The following is a 25,795-nucleotide window of genomic DNA, read 5'->3' on the forward strand; positions in this document are numbered from 1 at the left end:
GCATCGAAGGAAAGGAAGAAAGAGTCGTCATTTCGGGCCGAGACACTTCATCAGGACTGGAAATGAAGGGGAAAGAAGACAGTGAGGAGAAGGGAAGGAATACAAGATCAAAGGTGAAATGTGAAGCCAGGTAGGTATGGGAAAGCAGCTGAAGTGAGAAACTGGGAGGTTATAGCTGGAAACGTTAAAGGGTGAAGAAGAACGAAAGATACCTTATCACCTCTCAGCCTTCACCTCTCCCCCTCCAGCCACCTGAATTCACCTATCGTTTTCTAGCTTGTAGTCCTTCCCCTCCCTCCCACCTTGCTATAATGGCTTCTTCCCCCTTCCTTTCCAGCCCTTATGAAGGGTCTTAGCCCGAAGCGTCAACTGCTTATTCCTTTCCATAGATGCTGCCTGACCTGCCGAGTTCCTACGGCATTTTGTGTGTGTTGCTCTGAATTTCCAGCATCTGCAGAATCTTTTGTTTATTTATTATTTTGAAGTCTACTATCTGCAGTTTTCTTTTCCGTTCCAATCTGGCAAGGGGTTAACTTGGAGGCGGTAGAGTTGTTTGTGAGGAGGCTTTGTTTCAGGAATGATGGGTAGTGCGAGTGATAGATGAGTTTGCTTTCTGCTTAATTATTTATGACCGTGCATTGAATGTAATTTTAATGAGATTCACTGTGTTAAAATGTAAATGTCACTAGCTGGACTTGAGGTGCAGCTCTGTAATGCTGCCACAGGGTAGGCACAAAAGGTTTGCTGAATTTGATTAAAAACAATGAGAAATAGAAAATAATATTAAGTTGTTATAGCCACAGTGAAAAGCATTACTCATCCACAAACTATATTACCACAACCAAGAAGAAACTCTCTGTAAATGTGTGATGGTATTGAATTATCAGTAGAGTTTGATGTTAAAATGCTCTTCCATCTCACTCTCCCCTCATTGTTTATTTTATTTTGTTCAGAGGTACAGCACAGAACAGAACCTTCTGGCCCAACCAGCCACACTGCCCAGTAACACACCTATTTAACACTAGCCCAATCACAGGTGTCAGAATGGTTAAAAACAAGAGAAAATCTGCAGATGCTGGAAATCCCAGCAACGCACATAAAATGCTGGAGGAACTCAGCAGGCCAGGCAGCATCTAGAGAAAAGAATACAGTCAACGTTATAGGCCAAGACCCTAGTTGTTGTGATGCATCTGGTGCGGTATCATACTGATTAGTGCTTGTCCGCCCTCTCTTTCAGTTTCTCCACTGGCTAGCAGTCTTGCGGCAAGGAGATCTGAGTGTGTAAGTCTCTCCTTGCCAGTACACAGCCTCTCCAACAGCAAGCCACCTGTATTGCCTCCTCACTGGCGACACGCAGAAACTGAACTCCTTTTGGGCTCAGGCTGAACTACAGAGGACGGGGTGGAGGTCTGGCCCCTGCACACGCAGCACGCAGGCCAACCAGTGTGTGGACACTCCCTGGTGCTCGTGAACTAGATCCCTAGCTATGGGTACACAGCCCCACTGCCTTGTGGGCAGCCTCGAGAGAGTCGAAGTATTTGGGAGTAAACCTAGACAGCAAATCCGGAGTGGAGTCTCCAAGGGCAGCTGGACGTCATTGAACAACCTTCTGGCAGCTCCTGCAGCCAAGTTGGTGCCAAATGTATTGCTTCATAAGCTTTCCTGTGCTCTACACTGAGAGGGGGATTTTGCCGACTGGGCATCACAGGATCTCCATACCTTCTGCCCAGGCTTGTGACGATGATCATCATTACCCGTTGTCCTTCGAGACAGATGGATGCCAACCACCACCAATCACAGGAATAATTTCCAATGACTAATTAACCTACTAATGCCTTTGGACTGTGAGAGGAAACCAGGGTACCCAAGGGGTAGCCATGGGGTCACAGTGAGAATGGACAAACTCCTTAGAGGTGGCGCCAGATTTGAACTCTGAATTCCGATGCTGTAAGAGTGCCACATTGCACTTTCTTTCCTTTTGAGCCAGTTTTCTATGAAGTATTGTCTAGTATAGGGTCTTTTATGTGAAGTTTTATTGATGGCTAATAACTGCCAAAACAATCCACAGTGCCTATGTGCCTGGACAGGGCCTGCACTATCCAACATGCCTGTGTATACTGAACAATTTAAGAACTCAATCCACTGACAAAATGCAAAGGAGACAATGTGCACTGGAATATAAAACTTCACATAGAACACAGTACAGGCCCTTCCGACAGGATGTTGTGCAACCTTTTAACCTGCCCTAAGATCAATCTAACCTTTCTATCCCACAGAGCCCTCTATTTTCCTGTGCCTATCCACATGCCTATTTAAGAGATTTTTAAATGCCCATAATGTTTCTGCCTCTACCACCATCCCTGGCAGGCTCACACCATTCCGTGTAAAATAAAACTTACCTTTGACATCCTCCCCTATACTTTCCTGCAATGACCTTAAAATTATGCCCCCTTATATTCACTGAGCTGTGGGCCCGCGTCCACTCTCTGTCGACCCAACATCCAACATCTGACCTGTCCACATCACTGGTCTTCAGACTTAGACTCTAACCCAATTTCTAATTCCCCGCATTCCTGTCCCTAACCCTAATATGATTCCTAGTGTCCCATCTCATTTTCCAAAACCAACTTTAAAAATCTGAAAAAAACATTAAGACAACAAGAAACTCTGAGCCACGACTAAACGGAGGTTGTAGCTCACCACCATCTTAAAGCTCAAGTCAAGGATCCAATTCAAAGTAAAGGAACAATTAAATTGGTAAATGGGTATTATTGCCATACAGTATGTACCAAGGTGCAGTGAACTGTTACCTGCCATCCAGACAGATCAATTCATTGCATTGTCCGCTGAGGTAGTACAAAGAAAAACAACAACAGCATTCCGAATAAACTGTTACAGTTACAGCGAAAGTGCGTGCAGGCAAGCAGGAAGGCACAAGATCAAAGTGAGGTTCATAGTGGGGCAATGGTCCATCTTCTCGTACTAGCGAACTGCTCAGTGATCTTACAACAGTGGGATAGAAGCTGTCCTTGAGCCTGGTGGCATGTGCTTTCAGGTTTTTGTATCTCCTGAGGAGGAGGGAGTGCCTCGGATGCATGCGATCTTTGATTATACTGGCTGCTTTGCTGAGGCAGCGAGAAGTGTGGGCACAGTTCATGGAGGGGAGGCTGCTTTCAATGATGTGCTCAGCTGTATCCACCACACTCGGCAGTTTCGCGCACACTCAGGCAAAACGGTTGCCGTACCAAGCCGTGGTGCATCCTATGGTACGTTGATATAAACTGGAGCGGAGCAAAGGGTACACGCCAAGTTCCGCTAATCTCCTGAGGAAGTAAAGGCATTGGTGAGCTTTCTTGGCTGTGACATCTACATGGGACCAGGGAAAGTTATTGGTGATGTTCATTTCTAAAAACACGAAGCTCTTAAATCCCTCAACCTCAGTACGATCGATGTAACAAGTAGCATGTGCACCACCCTTTTCCTAAAGTTAATGACCAGCTCTTTTCTTTTGCTGACACTGACAGAAAAGTTGTTGTCATGACATCATGTCATTAGGTTCTCTGTCTCCTTCCCATACTTCCACTCATCGTTAGTTGACATATGGCTAATGTTATGTAACCGGCTACAATGAATATCGAGTTAGGTTATATAAAAACAACCAAGCATTTATTAAACACGGATAAACAATAAAAAAACAAACGAAAACCTTAACCGGAAGTTAACTGCTATGCAGCCGTTCAACAAATCATCACTCGCCATTGGTTCTTAAAGCGTTAAATACGAAAACAGTTCTTAAAGCAGTAAAGTCAAATACAGTTCTTAAAATGGTAAATTCGAAAGTCCAACAGCTTTATACATTCAATTGGAAGAGACTTCTCTGGAGAAGGATTTCTTCATAGACGCGACTTTCCTGCTGGTTCTGTCCAAAGGATTCACGATGAAGGAAATAAACGGCTTAAAACAACTGACCTTAGTTTCTAGAGAGCAAATCCCGCATGAACTTCCTTGCTCTTTTGGCAAGAGTTATCTTTGATGCAGGTCGCTACTTCTTCAACGAAGACTCAGTAAGGTCAATCCTTTGTTAAACTGCCGAACATTCCCGACTTATTTTAATCCTTCATATCCTGTCTTCACTCTCCAATACTGCTGGAAAAAGGTACATCAACACATCTAGCAAAAATTGCCAGTCCAGCACTGTTGTGCCTTACAACAGAACGTAACACTCGGTTTTAAAAATGAAACTGCGTCATGAAAACAAATGTGCAACAGAAACGGAGACACAGACGCACGTTCTAGCTGGAAAACTAAAAACTAAAAACTAACTGCGTCATCTGAGGTCTTCCCTTATATACCCATGGTGCACATGTCATCACGTGAGCTCACATCGGCAGGAAAATTACATCAGGTGACCCCCAAAATACCATTACATCATTCTCACAAGATCTCCTTGAGGTCTGTAACACTAGCTATGGTGGTTTCATCTACAACCTTGTAGATGGAGCTAGAGCTGAATCTAATGATACAGGGAGTAGAGTAGGAGGCTGAGGTAGCAGTGTTGAGCATAGTCATGGCAAAGGTGTTGCTGTCTATACTTACTGACTCTGGTCAAGTCACTCGTCCGAGTGCTACTGGTACCATGTAACCCAATACTACTTGTCGCATGGTCGGGTGGTCAGCGACTAAATCGGCTCCCCCACCAGGCTTGCTTGGTGAGGAGGGTGGCTAGGCACCCTGCAGGACGAAAAACAAGACCTGTCAAAGGGTGGATGAACCCTCTCGATGGGTCAATGGCCATCTAGCAGACACGTGCCGTGAAGTGCAGAAAGGGCATCCCTTGCATCGAAGCTTGGTCTGGCCATTCACTGCAACAGAACTTCCCCCAGCCGTCTTGGACCCCACCATGCCGCTGGATCCGGGAGGGGATTTCGAGAGGGTGGGTCGGGACCTGTGCAACCCCCTACTCACCTAAAATCCATTCACGCACACGCTGTTCCTTTCTGAGGAGTGGGGTGAACCCCACTAACTGACTGAAAGGAACCATCATTATCCTATGGGATGGATAGCCAGAGGGGTCAGTTGGTCAGGAAGTCGAGGATCCAGATCCAGAAGCAGGGGTTCATTCCCTGATCTGGGTGATAAGTTGGCTTGCATTTACAGTACTGAAGGCAGAGTGAAATATGGGCATCTTTGTTATCCAGATGCTCCAGAGATACCAACTTCTACCACCGCATTTACGGAAAAACTCTTCCACAGATCCTCCCTAAATGTCTCATCTTTCCCTAAAACTTTTGTCCACTAGTTTTTTTGATGTGTCTGTATTGGGAAAAAGATTTGTACGGTAAAGCCTGTATAACTTTGTTCACATCGATCAGGTTCCCCCTCAGAGTAAGGAACTCAGACCCAGCCTGTCTAATCTCACATTCTTTCACAGGCAACATCCTGTTGAGTCTCATTTGCACCCTCCCCAAAGCATTCCCTTCCTTACCTGGGGGGGAGGGGGAGTGGTGCATGTTGAGTCCCCGTTGCCTTCTGTCACATCAAGCAGGCATCTCCTGGGGGCTTCATGCTCATGCTGTCTCCAGGTCTGACGAGAGGCAAGTCTCCGACACCACTGTACGGGCCACTAGTCTGCCTTTTGCCCTCCTCCAGTCATCATAGAGTTATAGAACACTAGAACACAGTCCATGCAGAGCCATTAATCTGCCCAGTGCCATCAAACTGCACCCAAACCATAGCCCACCATACTTATCCAGATTTATCTTAAATATTGAAATGCCCTGGCAGCTCGTTCCACACTCTTGCACACTCTGAGTGAAGCAGTTCCCCCACATTTTCCTCTTAAACATTTCACCTTTCACTCTTAACCTACGGCCTCTAGCTGTGGTCTCACCCAACCTCAGTGGAAAAAAACCTTTTTGCATTTACCCTATCTATACTTTATTTAACTTTGAATACCTCTATCAAATCTCCTTCAGTTGTAGGCAATAAAGTTTCCCTCAACCTTTCCCTCAAGTCCTGGCAACATTCTTGTAAATTTTCTCTGTACTCATTCAATCTTATTTACATCTTTCCTGTAGGTAGATGACAAAAATGAACACAATATTCCAAATTAGGCTTCACCAATGATTTTTACAATTTCAACATAGCATCTGAACACCTAAACTCAATAAATTGATTTATGAAGGCCAATATGTCAAAAGCTTTATTTATGACCCTATCTACCCTGTGATGTCACTTTCAAAGAATTATGGAGCTGTATTCCCATATCCCTCTGTTCTACTGTAATCCTCAGGGCCCTACCGTTCACTGCGTTAGACCTACCACAGTGCAACACCTCACATAGTCTGCATTAAGTTCCATCTGCCATTTTGGAACCCATTTCTCCAGCTGGTCCAGATTCCGCTGCAAGCTATGATAGCCTTTTTCGCTGTCCACTACATTTCCAGTCTTGGTGTCATCTGAAAATTTGCTGATCCAGTTAACCAGGTTATCATCCAGATCATTGATATAGGTGGCAAACAACAGTAGACCTGCCACCAATCCTTGCGGCACTCCACGAGTCACAGGCCTCCAATCAGAGAGGCTACCATCTACTACCAATCTCTGGCTTCTCCCACAAAGTCAATGTCTAATCCAATTTACTACCACAGCTTCAATGCCGAGTGACTGAACCTTCTTGACCCACCTCCCATGCAGGATCTTGTATTCAGCATTCCCATAAGTGGTGGGGGCATGCGTTAGTCTTGCAAGACCATGGATCTGTGCCTGGAAAGTCTACTGGAGTGTCCTCTCCAGGGCGCAGGCCTGGGCAAGGTTGTATGGAAGACCGGCAGTTGCCCATGCTGCACGCCACCGATGTTGTCCAAGGGGAAGGAAAGGGCCGATACAGCTTGGCACCAGTGTCGTCGCAGGAGTTGCCAGAACGAATTTGAAGGCAACGTCGCACTGCCTTAGGGACTCCAGCTCGAGATTTGTCCTCAGGGTTTACTCCCGAAGCCTTTCCCATGAGTGGGTATGGCCATAAGGCAGCAGAGGTTTGAAATCAGATTTGAAATCCCTCTTTTAGGTGAACTGCCTTCCCAGGCTGACGAGCTCCATCTGCCCGTAGCATTGTTTTTAAGGTGCCAGGACCCGCCTTCACCCCTTCTCCTGTCAGTAGAAACAGTTCTGCTGGGCTTAGAGACTAAGCCACACGACAAGGCCAGGAGTTGGACTTGGTTGTCAGAGGCTATTTGAGGCACATGCGGTGAGGAGCACTTTTAGGTAGAGGGAGCTTGTCCCCACTACCACCCCTCGGCTTGACAACCTTGGAACCATAAGAAACAGATTTAAATAATGCTTCCCTGGCTAGGCCCAGCTCAGATAAATGCAGTGCTTTGAGTTCTTCTGCACTGCACCCAATACTTATAGTCAGTGGCCACTTTATTAGGTACACATGTAGATGTGTTGTGAAGGGTATATTGGCCGGCTGCATCACAACCTAGTATAGAAACACCAATGCTCTCGAATGGAAAATCTTACAAAATGTAACAGATATGGCCCAGTCCACCATGGGTAAAGACCTCCCCACCATTGAGCACATCTACACGGAGCATTGTCACAAGAGAGCAGCGTCCATCATCAGAGACCCCCACCACTCAGTCATACTCTCTTCTCACTGCTGCTAGCAGGAAGAAGGTACAGGAGCCTCTGGTCTCATACCACCAGGTTTAGGAAGAGTTATTACCCCTCAACCATCAGGCTGTTTTTGTATTTGCACATTGTTTTGTCTTTTGCTCTTTGGTTGTAGCCTTTCACTGATTCTGTTATGGTTATTGGATACTGAATATGTCCACAAACACAAAAAAACGAACCTCAGGATTGTATCTGGTGACATATACTACATGTACTTCGATAATAAATTTACTTTGAAGTTTAAGCTTTGAACAATTCCATCCCCAGCTCCCTGAATGTTCATTTGAGATCCATGATATTCAATGTACTGAGGATTTGGGGGTTCGGCAGCTGGCGCCCCTTGTCCTATGCTTTTGTGGGGACACAGGAGCTTGCACCAGTCTGATTGCTCAACTCGAACACACATCAGGGAAGGCTGACCAGAGGAGTGTTTTCAGGATAATGGGAACAGATTGAGCAAGGCCTTTGACATGGTTCTTTGTGACAGCTTAGTGAGCAATAGAAAAGCTCATGGGAACCAAGGGAGAGTGGCAAATTGGACTGGATATCGGCAGTTAGTAAAGGTTACCTGTGACTTGAAGGCTCTTACCAATCAGATCGCACAAGCTTCAATCCTCTACTCCTTGTTTTTTTTTTCGTCATGGGTGGCAGAAACTGAGACTTAAAGATCAGGGCAAGAGAGACAAGTTTGAAGTAAAGATAAACTGCGTGGCCTAAAAGGAGATGGGAAGCACGAGGATATGGGCGGTCTGATCAGTTCAGCAGGAACGTGGAAGATGGTAGAGAAACGGGAGGTAATGCATATTGGGAGTGATACAAAGCAAGGAAATACACCAGAAGCAGGAGGAGGCTGAATGCTGTGAAGGGACAGAGGGACCTTGGAGTTTACTGTATGTTCCCATTTAAGAAAGCTGTTAAAAAAAATGTTCAGCCATCTTTCCTTTCATTCGCCAAGAATATTAAAGAGGAGACGTAGTGCTGAAACAGTACTAGTGAGCTTGCCCAGCTTCAGCATGCAAACTGTGCACAGCTCTGGTGACCACTTTGCAGGAAATCTGTGATTGCACTGGAAGGAGTGCAAGGGAGATCTATAAAGATGTTTCCAGGACTGGAACATTGTAACTCTGAGGAAAAATTGGATAAGCTAAGCTTGTTTATTATGGAACAAGAATACTGAGGGAAGATTGAACAGAGAAATATGAAATATGATTAAAATATAATTGCAGATTGTCCCTCAGTGCTCGTCCATCGTCAACGTCGATGAGGACCTCGACACCATGGTGTCGAAACTAGCATGTGATTTGGATTTAAGTGAGGGAGAGTTGGGCAGCATCAGCCTCACTCTCTCTTCCCAATTCCCATCTGGATCCAGTGGCAAGACAGAGTCGAGACGGCTGGAGATGGGACTAGGCGCAATGGATGACCAGGACGTCTTCTGTGTCTTGTCCTGCTCTATCCGTTTCACGACGCTTGCAGAGACCGCCTTCTTGACCATTGGGCCTTCCATTGGTCTTGTCCGCTCAATCCGCTGGAGTCTGTCTTCACCTGCTGGGATAGACAGCTCCCTGTCTCACCGAGGGTTTGAGACCCATCAGCTACCCTCAGCCGGTTTAGCCGGCTTGTCAAAGCCGTTGCCCTGGATGTGGCCGCTGTCACATGCAAACAGCTACGGGGAGCCACAGGTGAGAGCTGAGTGCCAGGTGAGGACCAAAGGTGGACTAATCACCTTGAAAAGGACGCGACATGTTCCCCCACCAGAGGTGCTACCCTTCCCTGACACCCCATACACTCCTAGCACATTCTTGGATGTGTTGGTTGTTAATGCAAATTACTCACACACTGTTTTAGGAGCAGCTTCTTCTCTCTGCCTTCAGATTTCTAAACGGACAATGAATGCATGAACTGCCTCACTATCTTTGCGGTATTTTTGCAGTATATATACATTTCTATATTTATAGTAAATTATATATACTGCTGCAGAAAAAGAACACATTTCACGACATACAGTACGCCAGTGATAATAATCCAGAGCAATACACACTAAGTGCTGGAGGAACTCAGCAGGCCAGGCATTTCGTAAACAGTCGACATTTCGGGCTGACTGCTGAAAGGTCTTGGTCCAAAACATCGACTGTACTCCTTTCAGGTGCTGCCTGACCTGCTGAGTTCCTCCAGCATTTTGTGTGTGCTGCTTGGATTTCCAGCACCTGAAGATTATCTCTTATTGTGATTGGATAAAAAACTAGATTCTGGTTCAGACATTCAACTGTATGTTTTGATGTTCCTGTAATGAATGAATGTGAATCTGAAGGCTCATATGAGGCTGAAGTAGTGTAAATGGAGACAACATTTCCCTTAGCAGTGGGTTCAAACCTAAAGGACGTGAATTTAAACTGACCGCAGTGCGTTTAGAGGGGAATTGAGGAAGAAAATGTTTCACTGAGCAACACACAATCTGCTCAAGGAATTCAGTGCTCGAGCAGCATGTGTACAAGGAAAGGAATTGTAGACGTTCTGGGCAGAAACACTGCTCTCAGTCTTGATGCAGTGTTTCAACTTGAAATGTCCACAATTCTTTTCCTCACTCAACAACTGAGTACTTCCAGTAGATTGCCTGTTGTTCCAGATTCGAACATCCGCAGTCATTTGTGTTTCCAGTGTTTCACTGAAGATGGCTTGGAAGGATGGTGGAGGTAGGAACATTCTTTGCATTTAAGTAACAGATAAGCGCAAAGCTTTAGGGCAATGGATCTGGTGCTGGAGAGTGGGATTAAATTTAACTGGCAAAACTTAATGGTGTGAATATGCTTTTCTGTATTGATAATTTTCAGAGAGTCTGCAACATGTATCAGCAGGTTTCTACCCTGCAAGCTGTAAGAACTGAAGGCAAGACACCTACTTACAAAAAAAGTAATCACCGAGCTTATGTTCATTGACTTCTGCTGTTGCAGCCCATCCACTTCAAGGCTCGACATCTGCATTCAGAGACACTCTTCTGCACACCACTGTTGTAACACGTGGCTATTTGAGTTACTGTCGCTTCCTACCAGCTCAGACCAGTTTGACCATTCTCCTCCGATCTCCCTGATTAACAAGGCATGTTCGCCTACAGAACTGCTGCTCACTGGATTTTCATTTGTTTTTCGCACAATTCCCTACAATCTCTAAGACTGGTGTATGTGAAAATCCCAGGAGATCAGCAGTTTCTGAGGTACTCAAACCACCCCATCTGGCACCAACAATCATTCCATGTTCAAAGTCACGTAGATCATATTTCTTCGCCATTCTAGTGTTTAGTCTGATCAACAACTGAACCTCTGACCACGCCTGCATGTTTTTATGCACTGAGTTGTTGCCACGTGATTGGCTGATGAGGTATTTGCCTTAACAAGCAGATTTATACTCTATTCTTGGTTGGTGCAACTGTAACGAAAACCAATTTCCCTCGGGATCAATAAAGTATGACTATGACTATGTACAGGTGTATCTAATAAAGTGGCCACTCTATTCATAGTGTATATGTACACATAAAAGTAAATGAAAAGTGGATGGATTAGTTTATGAGGCTGGGGAAACAACAGTAATAATCATCCATAAAATGACTAGGTGAAAGATGACAAGCAACACAGGTGAAGGAAGATGTGAATCTTATCTACTCCACTTTCTGAATTTTTATTACAGCTCACATCTTTCAATCATCAGTCAATGTTCTCAAAAGCTCTCACAAGCAAACAGTAACAATCAATCAAAAATAAATTATTTAAATGTAAGATTAGGAAGTCGGGCTGTGTAATTGTTTGTTGCATTGGACCCCTGAACCATTTCTTAAAGAGGTAACACACACAAAAACATAAACACGAGGAATTCTGCAGATGCTGGAAATTCAAGCAACACACATCAAAGTTGCTGGTGAACGCAGCAGGCCAAGCAGCATCTCTAGGAAGAGGTGCAGTCGGCATTTCAGGCCGAGACCCTTCGTCAGGACTAACTGAAGGAAGAGTGAGTAAGGGATTTGAAAGTGGGAGGGGGAGATCCAAAATGATGGGAGAAGACAGGAGGGTGAGGGATGGAGCCAAGAGCTGGACAGGTGATTGGCAAAAGGGATATGAGAGGATCATGGGACAGGAGGTCCAGGGAGAAAGAAAAGGGGGAGGGGGAAAAACCCAGAGGATGGGCAAGGGGTATAGTCAGAGGGACAGAGGGAGAAAAAGGAGAGAGAGAGAAACAATGTGTGTATATAAATAAATAACGGATGGGGTACGAGGGGGAGGTGGGACATTAGCGGAAGTTAGAGAAGTCAATGTTCATGCCATCAGGTTGGAGGCTACCCAGACAGAATATAAGGTGTTGTTCCTCCAACCTGAGTGTGGCTTCATCTTTACAGTTGAGGAGGCCGTGGATAGACATATCAGAATGGGAATGGGATGTGGAATTAAAATATGTGGCCACTGGAAGATCCTGCTTTCTCTGGCGGACACACACAAAATGCTGGAGGAACTCAGCAGGCCAGGCAGCATCTATGGAAAAGAGTAAACAGTTGACATTTCAGGCCAAGACCCTTCAGCAGGACTGGAGAAAAAAGATGAGGAGGCAGGTAAGATAATTGTATGAGTTTTATGAGTAAATCCCTAAGGGGGAAGTGCCAAAGCATTTGAATGAGGGAATGTCATGATTTTATGTGCTGCACAATATAATTACCATAAAATATAAAATGATTGAAGAAAAGAATCATACTCCATCGATTCTGCACTGCCATCATCAGCCATTACTGTGTGGTTTGGTGTAGCTTCCTTTCACTATATATATGTATAAACTACAGTAAACTGTCAATTCAAAGGTCATTGTCTGCAGACTACCGACACTGCGGGGCCTGTATGCGTCCAGAACAAAGAAGCAGCTGGAAAAATCATTGCAGACACGACCCATCCTGCAAGCTGCCTTTTCCCAAAGCTCCAATCTCGAAAGAGGTAATAGGTACTGAAACAAAATCTTCACACCATATTAAAAGTTTCTTCCCCAGGCTGTTAATCTGGTAAACTATTTTAGTTAGCTCCCCCCATTCCTCCCCACTCAACCCCCATCTATCCTCCCTGTCACTACACTGCACTGTAAAAGGTTGAAACCACTTTTTACAATGATACTTACACTGTAAATACATGTTGGTATTTATGTATCGGTGCAGATTTTATTCCATATCCATGTCCAATCTCTAGCTTTAAATTTTATTTAACTCTTTATTCTTCATATTTGTTGAATGTTGTTATTTTTTGCTTGCATGTCATCCCAACACAGATTCCAGTTACATGAAAATGTATATGGCAACTAAAGCTGATCCTTGATCCTTGGTTATGAATTCCATGGTCTTCATTCTGAGTCTCCGAGAGTGTCTGACGTGCTTGTGTATGGAGGAGCCCAACATGCACAATGTGTGGCTGACTGGTATTACCTCAACTCCCATTCATAATGCCTGGTCCATGTGTGAGTGAGACTTCCATGTGATTTTCAAGTAGCAATGCACGAGGGACACATGAAGGGTCCCTGCCCAAAGCTTTAGGGCAATGGACCTGGTGCCGACAGGTTTATTCCCCTCCATAGATGCTGCCTGACCTGCTGAGTTCCTCCAGCACTTTGGGTGTGTTGCTCTGAATTTCCAGCATCTGCAGAATTATTGTGTTTAATGAGACAGTCTTGCTTTCTTGAGACAGCGTCTGCTGTCAATACAAGCGATGGTGGGGAGGGGAGCACTAACTTGCAGGTTGATTTGGTGGCAATGTCAGCATTCATTTTGAGAGGAGAAGAATATAAAAGCAAGAATGTAATGCTGAGGCTTTATAAGGCATTGGTCAAACTGCACTTGGAGTATTGTGAGCAGTTTCCAGCCCCTTATGTAAGAAAGGATGTGCTGGAGAAAGCCCAGAGGAAGTCCACAATCTCGGAAGAGAAGGACATCCCTTTAGAACAGAGATAAAGGGGAATTTCTTTAGCCAATCGGTGGCGAATCTGAGGAATTCATTGCCACGGGTGGCTGTGGAGGCCGAGTATGATAGGTTCTTGATCAGTAAGGACATCAAAGGTTACGGGCAAAAGGCAGGAGAGTGGGGTTAAGAGGGACAATAAATCAACCATGATGCAGAGCAGACTCGATGGGCTGAATGGCTTAATCTGCTGTTATCTCTAATGCTGTTATGGGATGTACTGGGTGAGGCCACTGCTCTCTGCAGCTTCTTACATTCCTGTGTATTGAAAATGGCAAGTGATGGCATCCAGAATCTTGCAAGTTCAACCTGGAAACACATCCACCCATGATGACAGCCTTTGCGTTTGACCTGAGTCGCACAGACGCCAACTGTGCTTGTTCTCTTTAGAAAAAAATTGACCCAATGGTGATTGACAGCTGCCGAATCTTCACTGGCTGCCTTAACCTAACGCGTGTCAAAGGCCTGTACTCTCCCACTGAAGCCTGACCATCAGAAATCCAGAGCTCGGAGAAAGGAGGCACTCACTCTCCACATCATGGCGCAATTGTAGATACTTGCCACAACAACAGTGCAGCCTGCAGGAGACTGCAACTACCGACCAGGAACTGTGGCCAGTGCAGTTTGATTATCAGATTCGGGTGAGAGAGTGCACAGGAACAGAGGAAATGGGGGTGACACAGAGGCACGGAAGACCGTATCCCGGTGAGCCAGCTGAAGGGGACCATCATGAGATGGAGGAGTGCGAAACCAGCTGAGACCTGAATGATCGTGCAAAATATCCACTCAGTGGCTACTTTATTAGGTACATCTGTACTTGCTCGTTAATGCAAAAATCTAATTAGTCAATCACGAGGCAACTCAATGCATAAAAGCATGCAGACATGGTCATGAGATTCAGTTGTTGCTCAGACCAAACATCAGAATAGGAAGAAATGTGATCTAGGTAACTTTGACCGTTGAATGTTTATTAGTGTCTGACAGGATGGTTTGATTTTCATACACAACAGTCTCTAGAATTTATAGAGTGATGTGAAAAGCAAAAAACATCCACTGGGCAGCAGTTCTGTGGGCAAAACGCCTTTTTAATGAGAGAGGTCAGAGGAGCATGCCCAGACAAGTTCAAGCTGCCAAGAAGGTGACAGTAACACAAATAACCACGTGTTACAGAAGTGGCGTGCAGAAGAGCATCTCTGAACCAATATGTCGAAGATTGAAGTGGATAGGCTGCAACAGCAGAAAACCATGAACGTACACTCGGTGACCACTGTATTAGGTGCACGAGGCACATAAATAACGAGGCCACTGCATGTACAATAGTCACCTCTATCAAATCTGTAGAGGTGTTCAGGAGGCTTTTAGATAAGCACATAACTATGCAGTGAATGGAGGGATATGGACATTGTGTTGGGCTACATACCTGCAAGTTGTCAAAATGACATCAAGGCCAGCAAACCCAGAGCCAGCAACCCAGATGGATTCCGTGTTCAATGCTGCACTACAAATTCTGCTGCTGTGGTAATTGTCTTGCTTCCTGCAGGGGACATAAGGATAGGTCCAGCACGCATCTCCCAGTGTGTGATACAAGTAACATATGTTTTGATAAAGAAAACAAGTTAACATCTGTTTGTCAAGGACCTCACAGCATCAACATGGAATAAAACATGCTTTTATTTTCGTACAGATGGAAAACTCCCCATATGTCTGCAAGGCAATCAGTTGTGAGCTGGCAGTTCACAGTTCAACCGTACTGAATAAATGGTGGGTTTAATTGCTTCTGTTCAAAAGTGACGTAGTCAATAGAATGTGTTGCTGGAATCATAATCATCATTGTTCTTCTTAAATTGACATTGTCTTAATGGAGCAACCGCATTTAGAACATAGAACATAGAAAATCAACAGCACATTACAGGCCCTTCGGCCCACAATGTTGTGCCGACCATGTAACCTACTCTAGAAGCGGTTACTGGTTATCTGGATTGAACTCCATCCGCCACTTCTCAGCCCAGTTCTGTATCCTATCAATGTCGCGCTTTAACCTCTGACAATCCTCCAGACTACCCACAACACCCCCAGCTTGTGTGTCATCAGCAAACTTACTAACCCAGCCTTCTATTTCCTCATCCAGGTCATTTATAAAAATCACAAAGAGGAGGTGTCTGAGAACAGATCCCTGCAGAACACCACTGGTCACCGACCTCCATGTAGAATACTAACCATCCACAACCACCCTTTGCCTTCTGTGGGCAAGCCAATTCTGGATCCACAAAGCAAAGTCTCCTTGGACCCCATTCCTCAGTAATTTCTGAATACGCCTTGCACGGGCACCTTTGTCCATTGTCACTTGGAATTCAGGGACTGCCGCCGAATTGGATATACAATTGGCTTGATGGTATGAAAGCCGAGAGTGATACAACCTTGAGACATAGAAGCAGAATTGGGCCATTCAGCCCATCGAGTCTGCGGTGCCATTCAATCACAGCTAGTTTATTATCCCTCTCAACACCATTCTTCTGCCTTCTCCCCATAACCTTTGATGCCCTTACTAATTAAAAACTAGTAAGGCCCTATTATATGGAAGCAGATTATTTCTGAGTTTGGACACCACTGATTACTGGTGCTGGGCCCATTGTTGCTTGTCATCTGGATAGGAAACTATAGGTATGGGTAGAAAATTTACAGCTAACACTAAAATAGGTGGTATAGTGGACAATGAAGAAGATTATAAAAAATTACAGCAGGATTTTGATATACTGAGTAAGTGGGCAAAAGAAAGACAAATTCGTTTGTATACTCACGACTGTGTCCCCACCCACAGCTCCAATCTGCTAATTAAATTTTCTGATGACACTACACTGATTGGCCTTATCTCAAATGATACTGAGGCAGCCTACAGAGAGGAAATCACCACCCTGACACAATGGTGTCAAGAAAACAATGTCACAAAAGCAAAAGAGCTGGTTGTGGATTACAGGAAGAATGGAGACAGGCTAACCCTTATCGACATCAATGGATCTGGATGAGAGGGTGAACATCTTTAAGTTCCTCAGCATAAATATCACTAAGGATCTCACGTGGTCTGTACACCTGTGTGGAAAAAAATCACAACAGCGCCTCTTTCACCTCAGACGGTTGAAGAAGTTTGGTATGGGTCCCAAATCCTAAGAACTTTCTATAGGGGCATAATTGAGAGCATCCTGACTGGCTGGTATGGGAACTGTACTTGCCTCAGTCGCAGGACTCTGCGGAGAGTGGTGTGGACAGCCCAGCGCATCTGTAGATGTGAACTTCCCACTATTCAGGACATTTACAAAGACAGGTGTGTAAAAAGGGCCCGAAGGATCATTGGGGACCCGAGTCACCCCAACCACAACCTATTCCAGCTGCTACCATCCGGGAAATGATACCACAGCATAAAAGCCAGGACCAACAGTCTCCGGGACAGCTTCTTCCACCCGGTCATCAGACTGATTCATTCATGTTGACGCAACTGTATTTGTATGTTATATTGACTATCCCGTTGTACATAATATTTATTATAAATTACTGTAATTGCACATTGCACATTTAGACAGAGACGTTGCGTAAAGATTTTTACTCCTCAGGTATATAAAGGTTGTAAGTAATAAAGTCAATTCAATTCGAATGGAGTTTAATTTATATTAATTTTGAGAAGTCCAAACATAGATTTTCGATGTAATATGGCTTCACAGGGAATTGCAAGACCTTGGACAGTGTTGTAGAACAGAAGGACCTTGTAGTGCATGATTAACTGAAAGTGGAGTCACAGGTAGAAGGGGTGGTGAATAAGGCTGGCCTTCATCAGTCAGGGCATTGAGAAAAGGAGCTGAGATATCACAGTGCAGTTGTACAAGACTCCAGTGAGGCCACACATGGAGTTTTGTGTTCAGTTTTGGTCACCTTGCTCGTAGAAAGATCTAATTAAACTGAAAAGAGGGTAGAAAGGATATGCAAGGATATTGGCAGGACTTGAGGGATTAAGTTCCAGGGGTAGGTTGGCCTGGCGTGGAGGGTAGGAGGCTGAGAGGTGATCTTATAGAGTTTCAGAGCACCAGACGGAGTATAGGTAGGGCGAATGCACGTCATCTTTTTCCCAGGGTTGAGGAATCAGGAGCTGCAGGGCACAGGTTTAAAGTGAGAGGGGAAACATTCAAACGGAAGCTGAGGGACAACGTCTTTACCCAGAGGATGGTAGATATGCGTAAGGAGTGGCAGAGGAGGTGATTGAAGTAGGGACAATAGTTAGTTGTAAAAAAATCAGTTAGATAGGTAGATGGATTGAAATGGTTTAGAGAAATACGAGCAAAATGCTGGCAAACGGGAGCAGCTTGGATGGGACATCTTGGTCGGTATGGAGCAACCAGGCCAAAGGCCCTGTTTCCATGGGGCTTGACTCCGAATTTGTCATGATGGCTGACCACAGCTGGGCAGATGTAACATCACCCACTGCAGAATCCATCTCAAGGGATTTAGTAAGACCACTACTGCGGCCAGACTCTGCAAAGGAGATGGGATTTAAGGAGCTTCTTAATGCAGGCTCAGCTCCTTTGGGCCCAGTTTGGAGACGATAGCAACATGCTTCTAAGCTGAATGTCGCTGAGAGGAGGGTGCGAAGGGAATGGAACTGAGAGCTGCCAAATAGCCTCCAAGTCTTATTTCCTTAGGACATAATCTGTGATTGAATGAAATATGGAGGAGATTGAAAACAAAGATAAGAATTTTAAACTCAGTATTCCTGGATGAATAGCCGATGACAAGGCATGTGACTGACATGACCTGGTGTTAGGAGACAAGCAGCAGAGTTTCAGAAGAGTTTAAATTAATGTTTGCAAAAGATAGATGACTAACCAGGGGAACATGGGATCAGTTATATTGGTTGATTATTGTCACCTATAGTGAAAAACCTTTGCATGCCATCCATACAGATTATTTCATTGCAACGGTACATTACATTGAGGCAGTACAAGGGAAAAAATAACAAGCTTGACACTCATTGCACCCTCACCCCTGTGGACTGTCTACACTTCACGCATCCTCGGTGAAGTATCAAAGACCCCACTCACCCCAGACAATCTCGCTTCTTCCTACTTCCCAATGGGCAGAAACTAGAATAGCCATCAGGCTCAAGAACAGTTTGTATTAGACTACTGGAAGGAGTCCTGGTACAAGAAGACAGACCTCTCAATCTACCTTGTAATGACCTTGCACCTTATTCTCTGTCTGCACTGCACTTTCACTGTGACTGTAACACTTTATCTTGCACTTTATTGCTTTCCCTTGTACTCCCTCAATGATATGATCTGTAAGAATGGCATGCATAAAAAATTTTTCACTGTACCTTGGTTCATGAGAAGATAATAATAAATGAATGTACAATTATTGGCATCTAGAGGTAACAAAGTATTCCTCTGTCAAGTATTCTGGGCATGAAACCTCCAAGCGTGAAATGCAGGCATCAATCCAATCACCATTGCATTCTACATAGAACCCAGTCTTGATGGATTCGTCAACATTGCTGGATCAGCAAAACAACTTCCGTGTCCTCTCCTAAAAGTGGGACTGTATCTACACTCCATTAGACATGTTGGATTTGCCTCATCATTCTCATGCTAACACTAGACTCCTGAAACAGGCACTCTTCATTCCAAGTTCTTCCATTGGAAGAGAACAGACTAAAGGATATAAAAATGCATCATTTCCATGTTGCCACAATGGAAAAGGGCAAACTCCCAACTTTAGAACCTCTGAGTTGACAATGGGTGTTAGGGTGTTCAGGTAAAGAAAGGAAGCATGTGTCAGATAGAAAGATTACAAAGATTAAAGGAATGTTTAGTTGCTCTGAAACTGTGCTTGCAGAAGTTTTGAAGAATTATGGGGCTGGGGGAGGTCTCACTGAAACCTATCAAATATTGAAAAGACTAGACAAGTGCTTGTGGACAGGATGTTTCCTATAGTGCGAGGGTCTAGGATCATAAAACCATAAGACACAAGAGCAGAATTAGGCCATTCAGCCCATCGAGTCTGCTCCACCATTCTATTGTAGTTGATCCCAGTTCCCGCTCTGCCCCATACACCTGCCTTTGATGCTCCAACGGATCAGCAAACGATTGACTTCTGCCTTTAATATACCCACGGACTTGGCCTCCACTGCAGTCTGTGTCAGAGCATTCCACAGATTCACCACTCCCTGGATAAAAAAAATTCCTCCTTACCTCTGCTCTAAAGGGTCGCCCCTCAATTCTGAGGCTGTGCCCTCTAGTTCTGGATACCCCCACCATAGGAAGCATCCTCTCCACATTCACCCTATCTAGTCCTTTCAACATTCGATAGGTTTCATTGAGATCCTCCAACCATTCTTCTAAATTCCAGTGAGTACAGGCCCAAAGTTGACAAACACTCCTCATATGTTAACCCCTTCTTTCCCTGAATCACCATCGTGACCCTTTTCTGGACTCTGTCCAATGACAACACATCCTTTCTGAGATATGGGGCGCAAAACTGTTGACAATACCCCAAGTGGCGGCCTGACTAGTGTCTTATAAAGGCTCATCATTATCTCCTTGCTCTTATATTCTATTCCCCTTGAAATAAATGCTAACATTGCATTTGACTTCTTTACCACAGACTCGACCTGTAAATTAACCTTCTGGGAGTCTTGCACGAGGACTCCTATGTCCCTCAGCACCTCTGATGTTTGAACCTTCTCCCTATTTAAATAATAGCCCACACTATTGCTCCTTTTACCATTATACTTTACCCAACACTATATTCCATCTGCCACGTTTTTGCCTATTCTTCCAATTTTTCTAAGTCCTGCTGCAATTTCATTGCTTCCTCAGCACTACCCACCCTCCACTTATCTTCATATCATCTGCAAACTTTGCCACAAAGCCATCAATTCCATTCTCCAAATCATTAGCAAACAATGTGAAAAGTTACAGTCCCAATACTAACCTCTGAGGAACACCAGTCAATGACAGCTCCTTTATTCCCACTCGCTCCCTCCTACCTGTCAGTCATTCCTCTATCCATGTCAGTTTCTTTCCTGTAAAGCCATTGGATTTTATCTTATTAAGCAGCCTCATGTGTGGCACCTTACCAAGTGCCTTCTGAAAATCCAAGTAAATGACATCCACAGTCTCTCCTTTGTTCACCCTGCTTGTTATTTCCTCAAAGAACTCTAACAAATTTGCCAGGAAAGATTTCCCTTTACAGAAACCATGCTGACTTTGACTTATTCTATCACTAGTCTCCAAGTACCCAAAACCTCATCCTGAATAATAGACTCCAATACTTTCCCAGCCACTGAGGTTAGGCTAACCGGCTGACAATTTCCAGTCTTTTGACTTTCTCCCTTCTTAAAGAGTGGAGCGATATTTGCAATCTTTCAGTCCTCTGGAACCATGCCAGAATCAAGTGATTCTTGAAAGATCATGACCAATGCATCTGTTATCTCTTCAGCAACCTCTCTTAGGATTATGGGATGTAGTCCAGCTGGCACAAATAACATCCACCTTAAGACCTTTGAGTTTGCCTAGCGCTTTTTCCAGAGGGCAAAAAAACCTGAGAACACAGTCTCAAAATAGACGGCTCTCCGTTTAAAACAGAGATGAGGAGGAATTTCTTTAGCCAGAGAGCAGCGAATCTGTGGAATTCATTGCCACAGGCAGCTGTGAAGGCCAAGTCATTGGGTATATTTAAAGCAGAGGCTGATAGATTCTTGATTAGTCAGGGAGTCAAATGTTACAGGGAGAAGGCAAGAGAATGGGGTTGAGAAGGATGATAAATCAGCCATGACTGGATAGTGGAGCAGATGTGATGGGCTAAATGGCCTGATTCTGTTCCTATGTCTTATGATCTTATGGTCTTAAAAGACCACAGAGAACATGGAAGTAAAATTAAAATGGGAAGTTGAAAAACAGTAAGTGAATGGGAAAAGTATTGGAAAGTAACATCAACAAATACCCTAAGATAAAAGGATATGAAGAACAGAAAGGTAACTCAGGAAAAGAGTGAAGATTATTTGGGACCAAATAGTTTTTCTGTGAAGGCAAGGAATGCAGGTATAGTAGAGTATATTATAGATCTCAGAACATTTTGTGACCATACTCAAGAAAGAGGAGCTGGACGTTGATATTGTCAGCTGTGAGATATTGTACTGGTTAAACACAGTTCAAAAAGATGTATTAAGGGGTTTACCAGCTTTGAAAATGAATAGATCACCTGGCTGGATGAAACTTATCCCAGGCTGATAAAAGAAGCATAGGAGAAAATTGCAGAGGGTCTGACAATCATTTTTCAGTCCTACCTGGCCATAGGGATGTTGTCAAAGAATATGAGGACTATTCAAATTATACCGTGCTTCAAATACAGAAAGCCAAGTAGTTCCTTTAACTCTTGTATTGGGTAAAGCTTTTCAATGCATTCTGTGAAATGTCTTTGCCGTCATTGGAGAGGCTAGAATTGCTCAGGAGCCTCAGGTCTGACTAACTTCATTGAATTTTATTTTCTGAGAGAGACAGAAGGAGAATCAACGAGGGTAGACACTGGACTTTTACAAAGGCAGAAACCGGTATGTCAGACTGAACAATGAGGCCACACGATCCACAGAAGGGTAAATTGGAATGAAAGTCACCTCAGCAGCAGGAAGCAAAGGAGAAGAATTTCTGGAGCGTTTTACAAAAACAAATCTGTTATCAGTGGGACACTAAGACCTTTGCTTGTTGAAATATGTATGAACAACTGAAATTATGTAGGGGGCATGATTAAGGAAGATTGCAGAAATTAGCTAAGCATTTGCAAGTGAGAAGGAAGGCTCTAATTCTAAATATTCTGTACCTAGTTAATCTACTTTTAAGGTAGCAATTTCAGCTCACATTTACACTCAGCGGCCACTTTATTAGGTACAGGAGTGTACCACCTTGAGTACTATTATCAACATTTGTGGTTAATTGAGTTAATGTCACATTTCTGTCAGCTTGAACCAATCTGGCCATTCACCTCTGACCTCTGCCATTAACAAGGCATTTTTGCCCACAGAACTGCCGCACACTGGCTGTTTTCTGGTAGTTTTGCACCATTCTATGTAAACTCTAGAGACCATTGTGTGTGAAAATCCCAGGAGATCAGCAGATTCTGAGATACTCAAACAATCCTGTTTGGCACCAACAATTGTTACATGATTAAAGTCAATTTTACATTTACAAGATCACATTTCTTCCCCATTCTGATGTTTGGTCTGAACAACAACATGGCTGCAGGACCAGATGGTGTCAGTACCAGGGTGCTCAAAGCCTGTGTCCCTCATCTATGTAGAGTACTTCGCCATGTATTCAACCTGAGCCTGAGACTCCGGAGGGTTCCTGTGCTGTGGAAGACGTCCTGCCTCATCCCTGTGCCAAAGACGCCGCGCCTCAGCGGCCTCAATGACTACAGATCGGTGGTATTGACCTCCCACATCATGAAGACCCTGGAGAGACTTGTTCTGGAGCTGCTCTGGCCTATGGTCAGGCCACACTTCGATCCCCTCCAGCTTGCCTACCAGCCCCGACTAGGAGTTGAGGATGCCATCGTCTACCTGCTGAACAGTGTCTACGCCCACCTGGACAAGCCAGCGAGCACTGTGAGGGTCATGTTTTTTGACTTCTCCAGTGCGTTCAACACCATCCGCCCTGCTCTGCTGGGGGAGAAGCTGACAGCGATGCAGGTGGATGCTTCCCTGGTATCATGGATTCTTGATTACCTGACTGGCAGACCACAGTACGTGTGCTTGTAACACTGTGTGTCCGACAGAGTGATCAGCAGCACTGGGGCTCCACAGGGGACTGTCTTGTCTCCCTTTCTCTTCACCATTTACACCTCGGACTTCAACTACTGCACAGAGTCTTGTCATCTTCAGAAGTTTTCTGATGACTCTGCCATAGTTGGATGCATCAGCAAGGGAGATGAGGCTGAGTACAGGACTACAGTCGGAAACTTTGTCCCATGGTGTGAGCAGAATTATCTGCAGCTTAATGTGAAAAAGACTAAGGAGCTGGTGGTAGACCTGAGGAGAGCTAAGGTACCGGTGACCCCTGTTTCCATCCAGGGGGTCAGTGTGGATGTGGTGGAGGATTACAAATACCTGGGGATACGAATTGACAATAAACTGGACTGGTCTAAGAACACTGAGGCTGTCTACAAGAAGGGTCAGAGCCATCTCTATTTCCTGAGGAGACTGAGGTCCTTTAACATCTGCCGGACGATGCTGAGGATGTTCTACGAGTCTGTGGTGGCCAGTGCTATCATGTTTGCTGTTGTGTGCTGGGGCAGCAGGCTGAGGGTAGCAGACACCAACAGAATCAACAAACTCATTCGTAAGGCCAGTGATGTTGTGGGGATGGAACTGGACTCTCTCACGAACGTGTCTGAAAAGAGGATGCTGTCTAAGTTCCATGCCATCTTGGTCAATGTCTCCCATCCACTACATAATGTACTGGGTGGGCACAGGAGTACATTCAGCCAGAGACTCATTCCACCGAGATGCAACAGAGAGTCATAGGAAGTCATTCCTGCCTGTGGCCATCAAACTTTACAACTCCTCCCTTGGAGGGTCAGACACCCTGAGCCAATAGGCTGGTCCTGTACTTATTTCCTGGCATAAATTACATATTACTATTTAACTATTTATGGTTTTATTACTATTTATTATTTATGGTGCAACTGTAACAAAAAACAATTTTCCTCGGGATCAATAAAGTATGACTATGACTATGACTATGACTATGACAAATTAATTTCACTGATACACCCATGCCATTAGTCACAAATGATACCCACATTGTTCACCACAACAATGATCCAGTCACAGCTGGGAAGGTGCAATGGGGCAGAATTGTTATCAGGAGGAGAAATTGGTCAATTAAAGGCATAGTCAGAAATTGACATCTAGAATGAATGCCATCAGTGAGTTCTGGTGTAGGTTGTAATGAAGAAGAATGCTAATAAATAAGCATCAATGATTCTTAATGTGAATAAATCATCTCTTGACACAAAGCACAACACCGTTGACCTCTGCCAAGCAGAACAATAACCCAAGGACGCAAACACGAGGAATTCTGCAGATGCTGGAAATTCAAGCAACACACATCAAAGTTGCTGGTGAACGCAGCAGGCCAGGCAGCATCTCTAGGAAGAGGTACAGTCGACGTTTCGGGCCGAGACACTTCGTCAGGACTAACTGAAGGAAGAGCTAGTAAGAGATTTGAAAGTGGGAGGGGGAGGGGCAGATCCAAAATGATAGGAGAAGACAGGAGGGGGAGGGATGGAGCCAAGAGCTGGACAGGTGATTGGCAAAAGGGATATGAGAGGATCATGGGACAGGAAGCCCAGGGAGAAAGAAAAGGGGCAGGGGGGGAAAAATCCAGAGGATGGGCAAGGCGTATAGTGAGAGGGACAGAGGGAGAGAAAAGGAGAGAGAGAAATAGGTTCCAAACCTATTCTGGTATCTGTCCCCCACTTTTCCTTTGCTACATCGATGACTGCATTGGCACTGCTTCCTGCACGCATGCTGAGCTCGTTGACTTCACATTGACTTTGCCTCCAACTTTCACCCTGCCCTCAAGTTTACCTGGTCCATTTCCGACACCTCCCTCCCCTTTCTAGATCTTTCTGTCTCTATCTCTGGAGACAGCTTATCTACTGATGTCTACTATAAGCCTACTGTCTCTCACAGCTATCTGGACTATTCCTCTTCTCACCCTGTCTCTTGCAAAAATACCATCCCGTTCTCACAATTCCTCCGTCTCTGCCGCGTCTGCTCTCAGGATGAGGCTTTTCATTCCAGGATGAGGGAGGTGTCCTCCTTTTTTAAAGAAAGGGGTTTCACTTCCTCCACCATCAACTCTGCTCTCAAACGCATCTCCCCCATTTCACGCACATCTGCTCTCACTCCATCCTCCCGCCACCCCACTAGGAATAGGGTTCCCCTGGTCCTCACCTACCACCCCACCAGCCTCCAGGTCCAACATATTATTCTCCGTAACTTCCGCCACCTCCAACAGGATCCCACCACTAAGCACATCTTTCACTCCCCCCGCCCCTGCTTTCCGCAGGGATCGCTCCCTACACAACTTCCTTGTCCATTC

The sequence above is a fragment of the Mobula birostris genome, chromosome 2 (genome assembly GCF_030028105.1).
Source record: "Mobula birostris isolate sMobBir1 chromosome 2, sMobBir1.hap1, whole genome shotgun sequence".
In the NCBI taxonomy this organism is placed as follows: Eukaryota; Metazoa; Chordata; class Chondrichthyes; order Myliobatiformes; family Myliobatidae; genus Mobula; species Mobula birostris.